At 30.4% G+C, this 21273-nt stretch overlaps 1 long non-coding RNA gene across 1 annotated transcript; it reads right to left on the reverse strand.

Annotated features, from left to right (window-relative positions):
* Positions 1-16868: 16868 nt before the first annotated feature.
* LOC129284618 (uncharacterized) lies at positions 16869-18674 on the reverse strand. Its single transcript, XR_008586892.1, has 3 exons — positions 18202-18674; positions 17327-18091; positions 16869-17195 (listed from the first exon to the last, which is right to left on the reverse strand). It is a non-coding gene; the product is annotated as an uncharacterized LOC129284618 (long non-coding RNA).
* Between the last annotated feature and the right edge of the window lie 2599 nt (positions 18675-21273).

The raw sequence follows: 21273 nt of genomic DNA on the forward strand, positions 1-21273 counted from the left end.
TCACTTAGTCTTTTGAACACATTTAGCCTAAGTTAGTCCTAAGCCATTTCAAACCTGTTTCATCTTGAACACTTGCATGATTTGTCACTTATCATTCTAAATCTTTTCAGTCATACAATCCACGCTTAATGTACATGAGTACCATGTGTGATATGTTTCACATAATGGCTAAGTCTTGTAACTAGCCATTTCACGCGTGTGTAATAGAGTGTTCCACGCATGATTTGTCTTCTCAAATAGACTGAGTTTTGTAACTAGCCATTTCACACATGATAGTTAGTTGGTCTCTCGCGTGATTCATCACATAAAATTGGCTATTTTGTCATAGAATTATTTGCATTTTCTTTTCCTTCAAAATAGGCATGAGTCACCCTAGTGTTCACGCTTGAATTGTCACATATGCATGTCTACAATTTGGCTAGCTCCATTTCACAAATGAATCTCATGGTTACATGCAAGGAATGTTATCAACAGCTAGAAATACTATTCCAATAGTCTGTTAACTATCAAAACTATATATGTGATATAATTCAGTCTATAGCAAGAATTATAATCTTTGAGTAAAGTATTCATCTTTAGAACATTCTAAAAAGCTTTAAATTGTGCATTAAAGTATTGCATTCATCCATTTATCATTCTTGATAAATCTTATGGAAAAGCTTTCATAAGTTAATAGGCTTTCAACTGTACTTGTTCTACTCTTTCAAAAGAGTTCATCTTTGAAAATTATTTACTTTGTAAAACAAGTTCAAATCTTAAAAAGGAGTTTTTCAAGTGATTTGTAATAACTTGCTAAGTGTAGCAAGGTTTGTTGTTGAAATAAGACTAGTCAAGTCTTTTGAGCTATACTGAGGTTGTGAGCACCTATTGAAACTTGTGAGTATAGTTGAAAATCTCAAGAGTGATCTTGAAGATTAGACGTAGGCCAAGATTTGAGCTAAGCCAAAATAAATCTCTTGAGTCTAATCTCTTCTTTTCTTCATTCTATCTTCCTCTCCAAGTTTTTCTAGAAAAATTTAATGTCACCCAATTCACCCCCTTCTTAGGTGCTAACGTATCTAACAGCTTCTTCCCTCAAGTCTCTATTGAACATTTGATTAATTGTTGATTGAGTATTGCTCACATCCTTGCTATTACTTTTTAAACTTTTCAAGAAATTCATGACCCCTTTTTTCTTTTCTTGATATTTAACTTGTGCTCGTATAGTTTGATCTTCTTCACCAACATTAACACATTGTTTCTTTCTTTTAGATGCTACACAATTAGCTTCATGTGTGTGTGTGTGTTTGTGTGTGTTAACATCATTAGAAATTGTAAAGTCCCTATTCAACCAAAATTTTACCATTCACATCCATACACAATCAATAACAATAATCATATCATATTAGAGTAATAGCCCTCGATTTTTTTTCAAAATGTGAGATCCCGACTTCGTTAAACATATGTTTAATTAAGAGGGCTAATGAAAGTACAAATACAATCATATGACTCAATAAAATATAACATCTCTAACTTGAAAAAGAGCCATGCATCTTGGCTCACACCACTATGCATCGTGGCACATGGTATAGAGCCATGCTCTGTTCTTCTCTATGCCACACATCGCAGTGTGGCACACAATGCGCCACAGTGCATATGATAGCAAATTCTACTGTCATATGACAATTCAAATGGCGAACTTCCACCCCGTGCTGTTTCCACATCTGACATCTGATTAGAGTGATTCAAGCATCTACACGAAGCTTACAACATAATCTACCTAATGAGACAAATTTAAACTCAATCTGATAGTTCCAACAAAAATTAGACATCCAGATGCAAAAAGTTACTTTTCGTTTAAAAACTTACACCCTAGGTGCTCAATTGTCATCCCTTGTCCTATTTGACCACTTCGAGCCTTGAACCAAGTACAAAAGGACCATATACATCTGATTGACACTTCTAAACACATATATCACATTAATTACCTATTTTGGCCTTTCAATGCCACATTACACAATTGTGAGCTGATATAAGGAATACACAAACAATCATATAGACACTTAGACTTATTCCACATTCAATTATCTGACTCTTATATATGGGGCTCTATTTTACCATATGGTTAGAAATCACAACATACTCAACTTTTCTAAATAGAGCTCAACCTCACTATTTGTGTCAAGTTCACATATACACATATATAATTTCACAAATCATTACATCAATTCACATATAAACAAGTGAAATAAGTTACATAATATCATATACTTGTTTGGTTAGCATCCAGGCCTACCTATGTACACATCACTGGGTCACCTTTAGCAAGATGCAACATCACATGTATACAAGCAAGTTTTCAACTACAATTCATATATGTTCTTTTCACACATACCTATGCATCCTAATTGGCAACTTAAACTCTAAATACAACTTTATACATTCATTTATACTAATAGTAGTCATACTATTACAATCGAGGCTACTTTTTTCTCGCTTTCTTTCCCGACCTTCTCATGCTCTCTTCACCTGTGTATAAAGGTAATGGAGTGAGACATACATCCCAATAACTCAAAAGTAACCCTAAATATCGATTAGTAAGCAACATCATAAACAAGAGATAAAGCAACATATATTTCAATAAAAACAGCATAATATTTATATACAAGAATTTATTCTCATTAATCATGCTCATGCTCATGCTCATACTCATGCTCATGCATTCTTAGTTTCACTTAGCAAAGAAATCTCTATGCTTGGATCAGGATTTCCAGTCATATGAAATAGGGCCCACTATACCACTGTTCAAACCAAGTATCCTCTTCACGTATGGATAGTCTCCTAGGTCCATCATGACGAAATCAAATTTTATAATCGAGATCATCAAGATCTCCTAGGCTTACATAAAGTAAGACCACGACCCCTTAATCTAGTATAGTATATACTTCTGAATCATTTCATATCCTAAGTCTATCGTGGTTGAGTCAAGTTCTATGCTCAAGATCATGAAGATATCTTAGGTCCGTCATGATAGAGTCAAACTCTACGTTTTAGATCATCAAGACTTTTTGGACTTATTTAGAGTAGGGCCACATCTCCCTACCATAATTTAAGGTATTCTTGCAGCTGCAATGCATATGTTTGCATATGTTTCTTTAAATTAATTTTGTACATCACTCACACACTCGCATGCATACTTTTTTACAATGTTGCTACTCTATCAGTTCATAACATAATGCACATAGTTATATAAAATACTTGTAAATAATTTTACAAATGAACAAGTAAAGGGATTACTCTAGTTACCTTTAACCCTTACTACTAAGGATTACAATCACAGAGGACATCCAAGGTGTAAATTTTCACGAGCAACTTCTCAAATTTTTAATCTACACAACATAGTATCTTCAAGTTAATTCTTGACACTTAACATATGCATTGATTTGGCTAAACCAAATTCCTTAACACACCAAATGGTTTAATTAATACCTTTCAAATTCATAAATCTACTAGCTATAGTTATTGACCCTATAGGCTATTCAAATGATCATAACAATCTCCTAACTCATTTATTCACTAATTTCGTTCTTTTAACCTAATTTTTTTAGGCTATTTGAGCCTAAATCCTTAAAGTTTAACCATTTAACTCTAGACTAGTCATAAAATCTTAGTTTTGTATTCAATAGCCCCTTTTAAACCTTTCTTTTAAATTCTAACACTTTAAAACTTCCTGATCCAATTTCTCAATTGATTAAATTCAATAAAAATGAAGTAGAAATGAAGTGTAAGGTTGCCTGTTACTTACCTAATGAGTTACTAGTCAAAACAAACTCCTGAGCTCTGGATATTTGATACCTAGCAGACTACAACACTTCCTCCTCTCCAAATACATGTTCCTCACTCCTCCCTTCTGATTTCACAAGTTTGGACTCAACCTTTAAGTAAAAATATGTACCATGCACCACAGCGCATGCAGCTTCTGTCATGGTGCGTGGCATAGTGAGGTCAATCTCACTTGTGCTCGCACGTTATGTCCTAGATTATCGTTCTACCCTTCAATCCTATTAACACAACATCTAATCAACATAAAATATCAACTTGATATCCAAACCACAATCAATCTACTAATTACTAATTTACCTCTGATTAGTAACTAGTTCTCTGGATTGAAATTCAGGATGTTACAAAAACACTAACGCATGGTTCAGCATCTATTTTAGTGCCAGCTAAGTGGTGTTTAAGTTTGTAAATACTTCCACTAACAATTTTGCCATAATAGTTACACTTCACTTTTTTACCATTCTCATCAATATCCATTTCATGTTTCTATCCTATGTCAGACTTATTATCAGGATAATTTTTCCTTCCAATAATAACTATTTTTTTGGTAGCTCTACTTGACGACATATTCAATTTATTATATTGATTACTAACCAAGCAATCAACCAAAATTCTAAAAAACATATATTAAACAAAATCGAATACATAAAGTATAATATTTTATTCAATATATCATTTATGTATTACATATATTAGCTAAGCATCTAATTTTCGCAAAAGCCAAATAAAACTTTGAAAAAATTAAATTGAAGTTAAATTGATCTAAATATTCATTTGATTACTTTTACAACCTTGACATGCATAGGCTATAGCAACAAAAGCTGCTGTCCTTTTTCAAATATTTAAAAAACCTCAAATACAAAAAGTTGAAGCATACCTTGAAAGGACTGTTGGTATTGTGGTGCGTGCTATCTTTTGTCAAGTCACCACTGCACTCCTCTTTAATTAAAAAGTAACTCCTTCCTTCCATTCTCTCTTCTTTCTTCTTCGCCCTTCTCTTCTTGTTATTTTCCATTAGCAAGCGAGTCAAGTCAAGCCAAGACAAAATCTTAAAGATTTGAATAATGGAAGATGAATCAAGAAGGCACAAACAATGGAGGGTAGCCAGCGATGTTTTTCTAGGGCAAGTTATTTGTTGTATTTTGTTTTCATTTAATGTCTGGGCTCTTGGGCTGTTTTTTTTTTTTGTTAGATTTTGATGTAGAGTCTAACTCATCTGACTCAGCTTAAACTCAATGAGTTTTTCGTTTTATTACAAGTTGAGAATGAGTTTGGCCAAGTCAAGATTAAAACTGAGTTTATAACCAAGGTAACTTATTTTTCAAGGGTAAAAACATTAATTCGATGAGTTTATCGAGTTGACTTGATGAGTTCACAACCATGTACATTACGTATATCCATCATTACGAGTTGTTATCCCCTTTTCTTTGAGGGAAAATCACATTCAAGGACCACTCAAGCTAATTATTTACAGATAAGGATTAACAATAAATTACATTAAAGAAAAAATAAGTCATGTTCTCATTTTAACAACAATTCATTTTGTATTGGTCCTTATCTGTAAATAATTTTTTTAAGTGATCTTTAAATGTGATTCTTCCTTTCTTTTATATAAAAAAGAATTTATTATTTATTTGTTTAATAATAGAAAGGGAGTCAAGCTACCTATGTAGGACCCATGGGGCCGATATAAGGCCAATCCTTCTCCAAAATGTTCTGAAGCTCAAGTAAAGGTTGAAGAACATCATGAAAACCCAAGTGTTGATGTGAGCCCTATTCTTTGTTTTCTAATCAACAGCCATATTGGATTCGCGGTGAGCATGCATGAGTTTAACCACCCAGTCTCTTCCCAATATTTGTTTGACTTCTGAGATTAAATTAAAATCATGATGCTTAAGATTAGGCTCCTCTATCACGTGTTCTAATGCCTCAATAGAATCAATGTCCAACCCAATTCTTTTAAGAACAATATGCCATTTTAAGTCCAAGAAGCATTGCCTATATCTCGGCAAAGAGGCTGTCCATACAAACCAAGTGACTTGTGAGGCCACAAATGAATATGCCCTCCACTTGCTATAACATTACCGACAGTCTAGAATGCACCATCTACGCTCAGCTTCATCCACCCATTATCAGGCCGCTTCCATCCCTCGTTTCCCTTACTAATGTTAACTCTTGAAGTATTTTGAACTCCCCACTTACGATTAGCTTCATTAGATGTCCCAACCATCACTTTCGCACGTGTCTCAACCATCACTGCCGTTATTTGAAATTATAACACATCGATTCAATTTGAGTTAAATAAATCTTTCGAGGATAAGTGAAACTTTTAAGAAGGCAAGTGAATTTATTTTTTGGATTAAATGATAAATTGGCTCTAAACTACAAGTTTAAGAGCATCTAGAATCCTAAATTTATTTTTAATGTAATATTTTCTTTTAACTTTTGAAAATAATATAATGTATCTCTTATAGTTAACTAATGTTAACTTTCATAATTACCAAAAAAAATGACTAAGAAAGACATCAAAAATTACAATAAATGACTAAAAAATTATAGATATTGATCAAAAATTATAGAAAAGGATCAAGAAAATTTTGTTTGTCTTTTCTTGTATTTTTTATTTTTTTAGAAATTTTTTTCTATCAATTTCTAATCAACTAACTGTCAAAATTAATTTTTGTTAATAGTAAGGTCATATTCTACTATTTTTAAAAGTTGAAGAAGAATATTGGATTAAAAATGAGTTTACTACCCAAAATACTCATAAATATATAATTTAAGAGCTAATTTACCTCTTTTCTTCTTTCATTAACGGGCCAATTGAAATTTTTTTTTTGGAGGCAAATATTTTGGGTTATTTCGTACATTTTTCTCTTTTTTGGCCCTCAGCAAGCGTCCACACTTGGTGCTTATCAGGGCAAGACTCCTGGCTGTTCATTTTAACCTAAAATGGATCTCTATTATTTATTAAAATTAAATTATAATATTTTTAATGTTATATTTATTAATATAAAAATATAAAAAAATTAATATTAAATCTTGGTTGTCCTTATTATTCACAAGGGATCATGCACCATACATAGTACTTATCACTTTTAACGAAATTTGAATCATTTAAATTTAAAAATTTATGTTTCTATTTCATATTTATTAAAATAAAATTTATAAAAAATTTTAATAGATACGTTTATTATCAATTTCGTTAGTATAGATTTAATCTAAATAGTTCAATTTACTATTAAAAATTTTGTAATTTTATAATTTGACTATCCAAATAGATTTTAAATAGTTTAAATATAATTTGGATAACATGGTTTAATATTATAAAAATTTAAATCATTTAAATGTACTTTAAATTGTTCAAATTTAATATTAAATTTTTTTTATATTAATAAATATAATATTTAAAATATTTAAAAATTAATTTAAATAAAAGCATAAATCATTTTAAGCTGAAAAAGGTTGGGTAAAATTGCTCATGCCTCGTGCTCATCAGATGCGAACGCCTTGAGCAACCAATTAGGTTTGTGCAATTAACTATCAAACGAGACTTTTACAAGATATTTTCTACGATTCCCAAGTCGAAACGGAAAGGACAGTTAAGTTGACGAAGTTGGAAACCAGCAGATAACAAAAGGAGAGAAATATCAAAAGCATGTGGATCTTAGATTCGACCACAACGGAGAGTCTAATGAAGGATTTGGAGCTCCAAGCCCTGAGGAGATCATGCAGGTGTCGTTACTGATCTCTCTCGCTCTCCAGCTCACAGTTCCAAAATCGATCCACTTGATAATGAAGCAAAAATTCCAGGTTTCCATCCATTTCTCTTATGATTATTCATACTATTTCTTTTTGTTTGAGATTCATCGCTACAATAGCTTTTTTAGAAATTCGGAGCCTTTGCTCATCCCACCAATGATTCATAAGTTGCTTCTATTTTTACTTTCTATATATTTTTTTAAGAAAAATTCTTTGCAAATTAAATTTAACTGCTATTCAAGAAAGTAAAACTTAGCTTCAAGCATTGAGGCTTTAGATGCTGGATTCCCCAACCAAATGCCTTTTCAACGCTTAGATTATTCATTTTATTTTCAAGGTTACCTGTTCTGTGTTAGCATATAATAATCTGTCGAAGAAATTTAGATACGTACAACTGCCAATCTATAGAAGAAATTGCTTTTTCATGTTAAAATGCATCTGACATTGGTTTTTGGTGTCATGGTTCTATTTCCAAGCTATGTACCTATATTTTTGGCTGTTATAGAGCCAAAAATTTAAAAAAAATAGTTTAATTATTACAAGGTGTTTTATATTTTAGAACAAAAATTATTTTTAAAAGGTGTTTTATAAATAAGATTGGAGGGAGTAACTCACATATATCTCTTTTTCATTGATTAGTAGTAGGGCAACGTGTATTTACACATACATATATGCAGGGATTATCATTTTATGTTGTAGAATATCACTAATGTGCATCATGCAAGTTTGTGTAACCGCCGTGCTCATCGCAATAATAAGTAATGCAGTGTTAATTGACGAATTATCAAAAGTTTTAGATCTATAATTTTTAATCAATAATTTCATTTTTATAAAAAGTAGCCATTAAAAAATTATCTTTATTTTAAATTTTTATAAAACTATTCACAATAATAAGAAATGAATAGTTCAAATTTAATTATTTTATAAAATAATTATCATAGTATTATATTAAATAAATAATGTTAAACTGTTAAAATTTGATCTATACAATTTATAATTACAATAAAATAAATAAGTAAAACCTAATTTATATAAAATTTTAATAATAGTATATAATTGTAAACTGTGCAAGTCAAATTTTAATAATTTAAATTTATTTTTATTTTTATATGATATTTTGATAATAATTTTATAAAACAAATAAATCTAAACCATCCATTTTATTATTCAGGGTGGAGATGGGATAAGAAGAAGGAAAGAAGAGAAGGGATAAGAGGAGGATTGAGATTGGGAGAGGAATGTTAAAGGGAGAAGAATATTAACTATAAAGACAATGAAACTTTTCATTAATCAATATAACAAATGATAGTGAAGATGATAAATCTAATTTACAAAAATGGAACATAATCATCGGTTGAAGGATGATAAACCAACACCAAAATCCAAAACCCTTGAAGACATATGAGGTGAGGACTTATATTAACCTCCCTCTTTAAGTAAGAGTAAACCTCCTCACCTACTCTGATATACAAAGTGATATCTTTTATACAAATTTAGAATCACCAACTAATTAGGTAATTAACACTAATTACCTTGACTAATCCAACACCCCTTCAAGTTGACACCCCCTAGTTCAAGGTGTTCAACTTGCCAACACAAAATACAAGGGAAGTGAAGTGAATTAAACCAACTTTTATGGAGATATCATTTTCAAAAGAAAAACCGTGCTTGCCCTCCTTGCTAAATGTACAATATGAAGAACATCATAGCAAACTTCAAAGCAGATGCGAAGTAGATGCAAATCCAAATCAACATTAACAATTCATTTGAATCCAACAAGGCAAGCTTGGCCTTCCTGCTCCACTCTGACTAGAGCTTGCAGATTTTCAAAAAGAAGCAACAGCAAACTTGGCTTCTCTTCATTGCTTACACAGAAGGAAATCCTTCCATAGATATTAACAATAGAATCCACACTCCAACTGTCGCGGCTCTTAGGATTTTTCTTCATTAGATCATTTCTACATTAAATTTCCCCAATAATAGAAACACAAGTTTGTTCATTCAAAACCACCAGAAGAATGTTATTTGCCCGGGAATCTTCTCAAGAAGCAACCCACACTTGTCAATTGATGGGGACATTTATTACTGTGGCAGTCATTTCTTCAAAATTTTCTTTTCAATTTTTATCTTCTGGTCAATTTCCTTATGAAAACTTTCATGTTTTTCCATTTCCATGTAATATCAACCTTTGATTGATATAATTTGCCTTATCATTAAAAAAAAAGAAAAGAAAAGTGAATCCAGTTAGGCAACCGTGCCCCACATTTGAAACAATCCACATGGCACAGTAACAATATAATGGCTTCATCAGGCTGGGGCACAATAAAAAGCTAGAACACCAGCAATTTCTTAAGACTATGGAAGCATCATTTTCTTGAGACTTCCGCATAACAATACCACGGAAGTCTAACAACTTCACATTTTTGTCTAATTGCACCTCTCATATTGAATATTTTTTTTTTAAACCAGGAGTAGCAACCACATTGATAACATGGCTTCTCATCAAGATATTAATGTCAACATTTGGCAGGCCAATCTCACCCACAGTAACTGGCTTCTTGATCTTATGGCTTCGACAGTAATTCTTCAACAATTCAATCAGAGAATATTCATAAAAGAACGTCAAAATGCATAACAGAAGAAAGGGTCAGGAAATTTCTCAGACTATTAAAAATAAAATAAATTAATGGCTTCGTTTAGGTTTTCCTCAAACCCAGACTTTGGAAGGTAAATCAACTCTGTCTCCTCCTCCACCATCTATACTCTTTCTTTTATTTAATATTATTTTTTATTCTTTTTTAATTTCAAGAAAATGACGGATTAACTGTTGGGTTAGAGGGGAAAACATTTCATAGGCTGAGCCCATTCATGTCATTTTACAGATAGATTGCAGATGGCGTGAGAGCATCGTCAACATAAAAGCATGAGCTCCTTCTTATATATGATACAAGTGAAATATAAAATTGTGGCAAAGTATAAAATTATATCTCTATTTATTTGAAAGATAATTTTTGCATTCATATGTTTAGTCAAATGCCTTGACTAGGAGAAGTGGCGAAGTATATCTCTTTCAGTCTTTGTAGGCAATATTTGGAATAACACAACACAAAGCTAGAAAGAACTTAGGGTAAATTTAAATAAGATCTACTAAGAGATAGGTGAGGAAAAAGGAGAAGAAAAGGGGCAGAAAATCTGTTGGCTAGATGATTAGTTCGATATAAGAAGATTGTGGAACAATCAGTGACAAGGATTTTACATTGAAAATCTTTCTCTTGATAGTCGCCCCGAGGAAATATAACAATCAGATGATAATACTTTGGATACTATAATAGGACTACTCCTCTGGTTCTACTTATAAGGTAAAGAGAGAAGAAAAAATTCAATCCTATTTATAGAATATTTGTCAATTTTCAAAGCTCTTCTTTATATTTTTGTTTTTATTAAATGCTTTAAATAAAAATATCAATAATGAAATTTAAGAACATTTATTAGGGGTAAATGTAAAATTTTTTAAAATTTAAGACAAAATTAATGAGGTTTAAGATTTTTTTAATTCTGATGAAACATGTTGAAAGTGATTTATAAATAAAATAAAAAAAAATATCTTATTGATGATTGCAAGGCCCCACATACCTAAAAATTAAATGCCACAAATGAATTTGGCGTGTGGTAAAGCAACAAAAACAGAAAACAAAAACAAAAAGGACACTGTCAAAACCAAGTGAATAGGTGGAGCTTACATTGATCAATAGAGGCCATTCTCAGGTTATGATATTTCCTGGCTCATGTTTCTTTTCCTGCTTAGTGATATCAATCTGCCATCTTGCCATTAGCTTTTAGCTGGTTCTTGTTGGAGATTCTTAGCCAAGTTGTCAAAGTTCTGTGTACCTGGCGGCGGTGATTTCAATGCCTTCTTACCAATGACTGAATAATTATTGGATTGGAATTCACCGTTCTTTCTTGGAGAGTTGGGTGGATTGTTATTTAATAATCAAATGAGTAATACGTACAATAAGTTATTTTTTATTTTTTATTTTTTTACCTCGAAAGTGACGTGGACTTTCAAATATACTAATAAATTATAACATATACTGGAAGCATCGCATGCCCGTACACTGCCATCGCAATTAAATCACAGGTTCGGGAATTGCCAACCTTTTATATAAAGCCACGTCAACCCCAAAAAAATCTGTGGAGCCACGGACTCAGGTTCGGGAATTGCGATTCTTTTATATAAAGCAACGAATCTTTCCCTGAGCAACCGCTAGCACATGCTCGTAACGAATCAAGTTATGGCTTCGTTTGGGTCTCTCACAACCCCAGATCTCGGAACGTAAGTCTATCTCCTCCTCCTTCATCAATATTCTTTCTTTTATTTAATATTAGAAAGGGAAAATAGTAATAATAGATAGTGTTTTTTATTTAAAAAATAGCATAAAATATATATTTAATCTTTTAATTTTATACAATATTTTATTTTAATCCCTTAACTTTATAAAGTATTTCTTCAATTCTTTAACTCTGACAGTGTTAGTTTGATACTAGCAAATTTTTATATTAAACCTTCAGATATTGATAAAACATTATCAAATATTAACATATTAAGTTTAATTTTTTAAAAATAATAATTATTGATATAAAAAATAATTATTTGAAACTAATAATGTTAGGATTAAAGGATTAAAAAATATTTTATAAAAAAAAAAATTAAATTAAAATTTTATATATGGTTGCTAGCACATCTTTTGGCTCTTTGGTTAGTGTACCACGTATCTAACCAAAAGGCTAGAGGTTCAAACTCGCAATAAAAAAAATCTATATATAATTAAAAGATTAAAAGTATATTTTAGTTTTTAAAAATAATTAAATTTTTAACTTCCTAATAATGTTTTGAAACTAACTAGTGAGTTTTCTTAACAAATACCCCTTCTGTTTTTATTTCTTAGAAAAACTATCACTTTAAGTTTATTTTTTATATAAGTAAAATTACATTTTTCAATAGACATTTATTATAAACTTCATAAATTATCCCTTATAATTTTATCATTCATAGTCATAAAAAATAATAATAAAGGCTTGATTAACATAATTAATAAAGAATATTGTAGTTTAATTTTTTTATTTTTAAACACAATTAATATAGTTAACCAATTTTCTTAAATTATGTGATACATTTTTTTTTTGTATAAATAGAAATGGAGGGAGTACATAAATTAATATATTCCCTTTCAATTTAACAAAGAATTAGTACTCCCTCCGTCCCATATTATGAGACACTTGAAAAATATTTGAGATTTTAAAATATAAAACACTTTAAAAAGATTAATTTTTTATTAAATAATCTTATTTTAGTATTACATTTTCTCTTTGTATTTAATTATTGTACTTATCTCTTTTCAATATATCAAATGAAAAATATTTTTAAAAGTTTATATATTTTTTAAAGTAATATTATTAAATATATTTAATAAGATTTATTGATATGTGAAATTTTGTTCAAAAATATATCATAATTTGATATGAAGAGAGTAGTATTTTGTGTTTTAATGTAACATTATGTTCCCAAATGTAACTAAACTTGCCTTTCATTCTCATTGTTAGATCTGATTTTTCAGCCAGCTGTGCTTTCATCCGGTTAGTATATACTATCTTCCCTCTTGATATTGTCATTTTTTTCGTTCACATCTCTTTCTCTTGTTGCATGTTTTATTAAACATTCTACTTAAAAGCAACGTTTCCATAACTGAATTGCTCATTAAATCAAATAGGACACCGGTGAAAGCGTTAATAGTTCAACTGTAATGAAACCATGGTTCAACCAATTATGACAAATTTAATGTTTTTAAATAATAAGAATAATAAATACTCCTTTCATTAAAAAATATAAGGCATTTTTAATCGAATTTCACTCTAATAAAATACTCATCTACTTTCAAACTAATTCTATCTTTTTATATTTATCTCTATTAAACACTTTATAATAAATATAAAGTTAATACATATGGTATGAGTTCATGTTTAAAAGTCTTGTTATCTTCAAATAGGTCATTTTTTCAAATTGAATTTTCATTCCTTGGAAGCTTATTTTTTTATTTATTTTCTTTTAAAATTTAATTTTCACATTATAATATTACATATTATTTTTAAAAGTATAAAATATAATTTTTAAAAATTAAAAGTAAGTAATATAAATTTTAATGTTACCATATAAACAGATATTTTAAAGTTTAAATTTAATTTTAAAATTAAAAACATATTATTATTTAAAAATTAATTAAATATAAATAGTTAAGTGTATTTAATAAAATTTATTAATATATAAAATTTTATTTAAAAATATTTTATAATTTAAGATGAAGAATGTAACATTATGTTCTCAGGTATAACCAAACTTGCCTTTTATTGTCATCGTCAGGTCTACTTTTTCAGTTGCCTGTGCTTTCATACGGTTAGCGTGTATTATCTTGTCTCTTAATATTATCATCTTTTGGTTTGCCCCTTCAAACACACAGTTATACTCCCTTTATTAAAAAATTTATAAAGCATTTTTAATTTAATATCATTCCCTAACAAAATGTTTTATTATAAAATAAATATAAAATAATTTATTTATTAGAGATGCTTTTGAAAAAAATATATTAATCACACCTTGAAAATGCTTTATATTTTTTAATATTCAACCCTTAAAAAAAGCCATATATTTTTTAATGGAGAGAGCATAAGTTTTTAACTATTACAATTGAAATTTTAATATATTATTTTTTTAAATGAAGTAACAAATGAAATAGGGATATATTTGAAAAAAAATTATAAAAATTATCTAATACCCCATGTAGTCATGTAGACCAAGTAGAGCTTCTAAAACATATCATATATTGTGGTTCATAGGGAGTACTTAATTTATTAGATTGTTTATATAATTACTAAAATACTAAAAAATTCTAACTAATTTGATAATTTATATGTAGGTTGATTCCTTGACAAGAAACATTTAAAGATATAATTATAATGCTAGTTGTTGTTATTCAAATGAACTCTTTAAATTCATCTCCTTTCAATAAGAACTCTACAAGTGTGTGGATTTTTATCATAAGCATATGTGTCTATGGTTTTACATCAGATATTATCTCAGGATTATGTCCTTGTACAATGTTGATATCATTAACGATTCAAAGTCATCTTAAATTGTACCTCTTTATAGCTTACTCAACAATATTGTTCATATTTTTTGCCTGCAACGAAATTTGGGATATACGTATGGATGTAGTTTCATATTTGAAGAACAAGAGGAATTTAATTATTATTGAAGGCAACAATGACTCTTCAAATAACAACAATGTCTAGACTCACCTCTCAAATAATTTTCATTGCCAATATTGTACGTTTTGAATTAGACTTCAATTTGTACTTAGGGCATCTAATGTTTCTTATAATGCTTCAATTAATTTTTTTAAACGAATAGAAATTGGTGTGGAGCCAGCTCTACAGCCTCTATCATTGCAAATACAATGACTAGTCTTAATCCTTCAATTTACTAGTTTTTTTTTTTTGTTTCTTTTTATATATTATTAGATCTTGTATAAAATAAAAAATATGTTGATATCTTATGGTGATGAAATAGTGCACTTTTTTTTTAAATTTTATGATTTTTAAAAGAAAATTTGCTAAAATTGTGCATTTTTTATTAGATAAAAGAACAAATTGGCCCCCAAACTTATTTTTTACGCAATGAACATCTTTAATTTTTTTAAAATGATATAATTTAGTCCTTATCATTAAAAAAATTAACTTTGATTATTAATTAACTAGAAAATGATAGAAAAAGATCTCACAAATTACAAAACAAACTAATAAAATTTTCTTGGTCCTTTACTATAATTTTTGGATCATTTATTGTAATTTTTGATTTATTTATATAATTTTTGAGGTTTTTTTTAAGTCAACTAACAATTAAAGTCAACTTTCATTAACTGTAAGGGTCATATTACACTATTTTTAAAAGTTGAAAAGTTGAAGGAAAACATAACATAAAAAAATGAATTTAGAGTTTCCAAGGTTGATAAAGCTGTTGTTAGGGTGAATCTCCTCTTTTTTCTTTATTTTATTTTATTTAATGAAAGTGTAAAAGAATCCAAAACTACACCATTTTATTACCATAAGAAAACAACAAAAGAGGATTGCATACCAAAGTCACGTTTAATTTCAACTCTCAAAAACTTTTTTTTTATTTCTAAAAATAAAGTTTCAAAAAAATTTAATCGAATAAGTGTTTTAGATTTAAATGTTTTTAAGGAAAAAAAAATTAAGGTTGCTTTCATTTTCTTTTTATATTTTTAACACTATATTTAACTATTTTAAAATTTTTTAACTATGATTAACCACTATCATACATTATTACCATTAATCACTAGTGATCGACCACCACTATCAATCATTTTTTTTAACATATAGTTAAATATATTTTCATTTTATTTTCTTTTAAAAAAATTTCTAAAAACTAGTTTACAAAATAATTTTTTGAAAAGACTAAACAAGCCCTAATTCATTGTGGCTCCATAACATTTAAAATTATAGGTGCACAGCTTGAAAACAAAATTATGACACCAAAAATGATGTGCTTAAGTTGTTGCATGTGATTTTATAGCTTGAATTTGTTGGAATTGAAATGATGATGATTGATTTGTAAGGATTTTTTTTTTTTTTATAGATATTTGGAAGGAGTTGACGCAACTATTGAATTATGGTATTTGATCTAGCTTGTTGTGATGGGCCATTTTGTGTTGTCATCATTTGTTTGGGCTTTTGGTGCCTTGGCCTGCTGGTTTTTCCGTTGTATCTTAATTATGATTGACTTATAACCTGTACAGGTTTATGATTGGTTTTGAAAACAGGTTTTAACATGGGTTTTTGGTATTTGCGGGAAGCTTTTGTATGATTTGTTCTACCTACTATGATAGAAACCCTTTTTATACTATGACAGGGGCTTTTTATCATAGTTTTATAGTTATTAGTAATTCTCTTTTCAATCATAATAGATTTTAAAAGGTTATTTTCAATCTTTTTCTATTATGGTTATACTCAAATTTATAAGTACGAATCTTTTATAATTATGGTAGACTTTTGATTGAGAGTTTGTTTTTTACCTATCATGATTGGCTATTAACTATGGGTTTCAGATTCAAAAGTTGATTTTTGTTGGGCTTATTTAGCAAGTGTTTTCGGACTTCAATTGTCCTCCGCCCAAATGTTTGATTTGTTGGACAAGTTTCATAAAAACTAGTTTGAAAGAAAATTGTGTTAAAGTAAGGGTTATTGCAATCGGCCACAACCATCAACCGTTTTTTAAGTTTTAACAGTCAAATAGATTTTTATTTTATTTTATTTTTAAAAAATTTAAAAATCAAATAAGAAATAGTTATGGCCGATTGCAATACAGATGAATTCTGCATAATATATAATCCCTCATAAGCTTTGATATGGAAATGGTCATGGATAGCTTCACCCCCATTGCCACTCTGAAAAACTGGATCATATATGTCCTCCTTCTCCTTCAGCATGTTGGAGAAGCGATCGATCATTTGATCATCAAAAACCCTTAACAGCATCCTCGCACCCTACAAAGTATTAAGGAGATAAGTAGAAATGAGATTCAAAAAAACAGTTTGATAACCATGTCAACTGAAAACATCTTCTTGGGGTATCCACAGTCACATTCGTACACATCAAAGTCAGTCCTAGGAAATACCTTGTCTGCCTTGACCAAAACCTTCCAGGTCTCCAGCGGAGGTGCAAGATCATCAAGTCTGGAGAGATGATGATCCATCGTTCAAATGGAGAAGAAAGCTCCCATTAATATGAGAAGAGGAAGACTAAAGAGAAACAGAAACACTTTCAATGGAATGGAAGATGAGATACTGCAAAATGGGTGGAACCAAAAGGGTATATTTAAAGCACTTTCACTACATATTAAACGGCAAACCATAAATTATAAAACAATAAATGCTCAAATGCTCATCCTTGCAGCCTATAATGTGAAGCGAAGGCAATGAAGAGGCTGACACTTTATTTATGATCTATCTCAACAACTTCTTCAGAAGGTAAGATGTTATGCTTCACCTATGGAAATACAGAAGTAACTAAAATGATACATGAAAGGAATAAAAGAGATATTAACCTCAACTTGTCCTCCTCAGTAGGATACTAGCAATTGTCTACTCTTAAAAAATCAAAGACGTACTTGCAATATATTATGTGGAGGTCTATCCGCTGAACCCCACATCCAAACACAAATCAAAAATAAAAAGCAAGACAACCAAAAAGGGCCAAAATAAAAAAGTGAAACCCTCCCCCCTCTTGCCTCTGCGTTGTGCTTTGGGGACTGCAAGCACAAGCTTGCTCTCATCTCTCAGAGTTGAAAAAAAAAATTTGCTGAAAGAAGAATGAAGATGTCACGTCTGGAACACTGGTATTAACAGAAGATGTCCTTCTCCACCATCTCTCAAGCAATATTCTGCACAAAGACGTCATGTATTTAACAGAGAAATTCAGAGTTTTATGTGTAAAACAAATTCTGGGAATCAAAGTGGATAGAGAGATTCAGGTATTTGGTTGAATACATACCCCCAAAGACGTTTTAGGGTTTCATCAAGCTTTTTGGAAATCGTTTGAGTTGCAAATACATATACCCACAAGATGCTAGCAAGAAGCTTGGAGAAACACTGGATTGGAGAATCATAAGCGAGAATGGCCAACACGAAGCTCTGGGTGATGCCGAGATCGAGAATCTGAGCGTGATAAAGCTTGGAGAACGGCGAGATCAAGAATGCACACCGAACATTGGTGAACGGCGAGATACAGATGGACAACCCACGCCCGAGAAGCTTGATGCAGCCTGATAGAGAACGCCGACAATGAAGACGAGACCAAGAGACAGAGGGATGAAGAATGGGGAGGCCAGCTTTTTATGTAAAGAGCGTTCAAACTACAATTCTTAATTTTTTTAAAAAAAATTGACAAGTCAGATGGGCAAAACAATTTTTTTTTTTTTTTGCCATGGAAAAGACAACGTAAAAAAAAAAAAAATTGTACGAAGCCAAGATTTCAAGCCTCTATGGATAGAGTCCGAAAATGAAGCCATTTAGCTCCGTAAGCCGGGTGACTTAGATGGCTCTATAAAAAGTAATCTGAATTTAGCCATATGAGGGGCATTGGCTTGGTGGAACTCTTTTAGGATACAGTGATGATTCTCCAATCACTGTCACAAGCTAATAATCTCTTCAACTCCTTAGATGACATCTACAATCAACTAACCACCAAGGGAAATGGGAACTGCAAGAAGAGTTTGAATTTCACAGCAAAAACATCTTTTACTTTACGTCAAACTTTCACCTCCTTGTGTGGCTAGGATTCATATTTGCTTTTCATTTTTTGGAAACATCTTTTTTTTGCTTATGATATGTTTGAATTTTGTGTCATTCATTTATTGCCAAAGTTTTATTTAATCTAAAAAATAAAAGTTCAAAATTAATTCCCTATGTTTGCTTTTGTAATTTTGTCCAAATTTAAAATTTGTAAATTGATTCGCATAAAATCAAAGATATATATAGATATATCATATACGCCACACCACTTGTTCCATCTCACAAAAAGGAGTTTAAACAGTGGCTAATGTTGCTTCATCGGTATGCTCGTAACTGCTGGAAACCAAAACTCTTTTGATAACCAAGTATTTCAATATCTATTAGGTACATGTGCAAAATTTTACTCCTTAAATATAGGGCACTGATTTCTTATTAAACATATAATCCTCTAAAACTTCCTTTACGATAATAACAAAAAAAAAAAGAATTCATTATTGCAGGATTGTACCAAATATCAAGATAATTCCAAATATTCATAATATAAAAGATCTAGCAACATGAAGAATTTATATATAGAGAGCAGCTGAAATTTTATGAAGAAAAATTTGTAAATAACATGAGTCTTTAAACTTGATAAGTCGTTAACGAAAAAACAAAACAAAGCAATGGTGAATTCAAGAGCACATGATGCACAAGTTTTATAAAATCAATCACAAAATAATTATAGAAAATACAATAATGAATATAAAATTACTAAGAAGATAAAAAATCTTTGAAAGTATACATTTATTTTTCAAGGATGCTATTATGAGAATGTTGGAATATTTATTGGATTAACATTAATTAATAAGTCCAAGCAGATTGGTCCTTACGATCTTGTGCGTGATAAGTGAATCATACAAGTGAGCCCAATGGACAGAGGCCCAACCTACAACCCAGTAGCCATCGGTTATTTTCTATCTCTTAACTAACTTAGTCAAAGATAATAAAAAATAATTATTTAATTATCTAATAAGGTAATGTGGTTATTGATCTGATCCTTATAAGTTGATCAGTCGTTAACCACTAAACACACGATTCATTTTCTTCTGCTCCATTATCTCTGCACTCTCTGAAGACTCTGGGGACTAGTGAGCTATGCGTCTGTCTATACTTGAGGTAATCGAGCTTTCTCAAGCGATCAATAGATTCTTCAGGTGTGCACATGTTTCTTTATTCTATCTTATTAAATCATATAAGAATTAAAATATAAGAACTATCATGTGGTATCAGATGCATCTATGGGTTAACACAAGCCTCTAGGCAGCGGCATCTGAAGTTTGATGAAGTTATCACCTCGCTTGGTTTTGATGAGAATGTCTCAGATCAATGTATCTATCAGAAGTTTGATGGGAACAATTTTGCCATTCTTGTTCTTTATGTTGATGATATCCTATTAGCCAGCGATTCAATGAATTTCCTTAATAGGATAAAAGACCTATTGTCTAGCCATTTTGACATGAAGGACATGGGTGAAGCCTCCTTCGTTCTTGGGATACAGATTCATCATGATAGATCTCGTGGTATTTTTGGTTTATCACAAACCACCTATATTAAGCGGTTACTTAAAAAATTCAGAATAGATTCATGTTCTCCCTTACTTGCTCCTATACAGAAAGTTGAACTATTGTCAGATTTATAGTGTCCCAAGGATGATAATAAAAGGGTTGAAATGAGAAAGATACCATACGCTTTCATTGTTGCAGCTTTATGTATGTTCAAGTATGTACTCGGCCAGATATAGCCTTTGCCATTGGAGTGCTAGGTCGATACTTAAATGATCGAGGTCCGGATCATTGAAAAGCTGTTAATAAAGTTATGAGGTATCTTCAAGGTACGAAAAATTATATGTTGACCTATAGAGAGTCAAATTCTCTTGAGGTTGTTGGATATTTTGATTATGACTTTAAGGGATCAGAAAATCTTGAAATCGTTGGCTCTTCAGTTTCTGCTTTTACACAACTATCCTTTGTGAAGGCTCTCAATGAGACTAACTATGATGATTGGAAAGAGTCCCTGAATATGTATTTGACCATTTCTAAGAAAGATTTAGCTTTGAGAGAACCCAAGCCTGCGGATCTCTCTTCCGAGTCTAGTGCTTCTGAAATGGCCTTCCATAAATAATGAAGTAAGTTCAACTGGATCTGTCTAGTGATCATCAAGTACAAAATTGAAAAGGAAATTAGGGACAGTATTCTTGCAAAGGATACTGTAGTGGAATACTTGAAAGCTATTAGTAACAAATACAAGAAGCTTGACAATACTCAAAAGAACTACTATTTGTCACTTCTTG

The sequence above is a fragment of the Prosopis cineraria genome, unplaced genomic scaffold (genome assembly GCF_029017545.1).
Source record: "Prosopis cineraria cultivar Desert tree isolate PC_DT_omini unplaced genomic scaffold, ASM2901754v1 PC10, whole genome shotgun sequence".
Lineage (NCBI taxonomy): Eukaryota > Viridiplantae > Streptophyta > Magnoliopsida > Fabales > Fabaceae > Prosopis > Prosopis cineraria.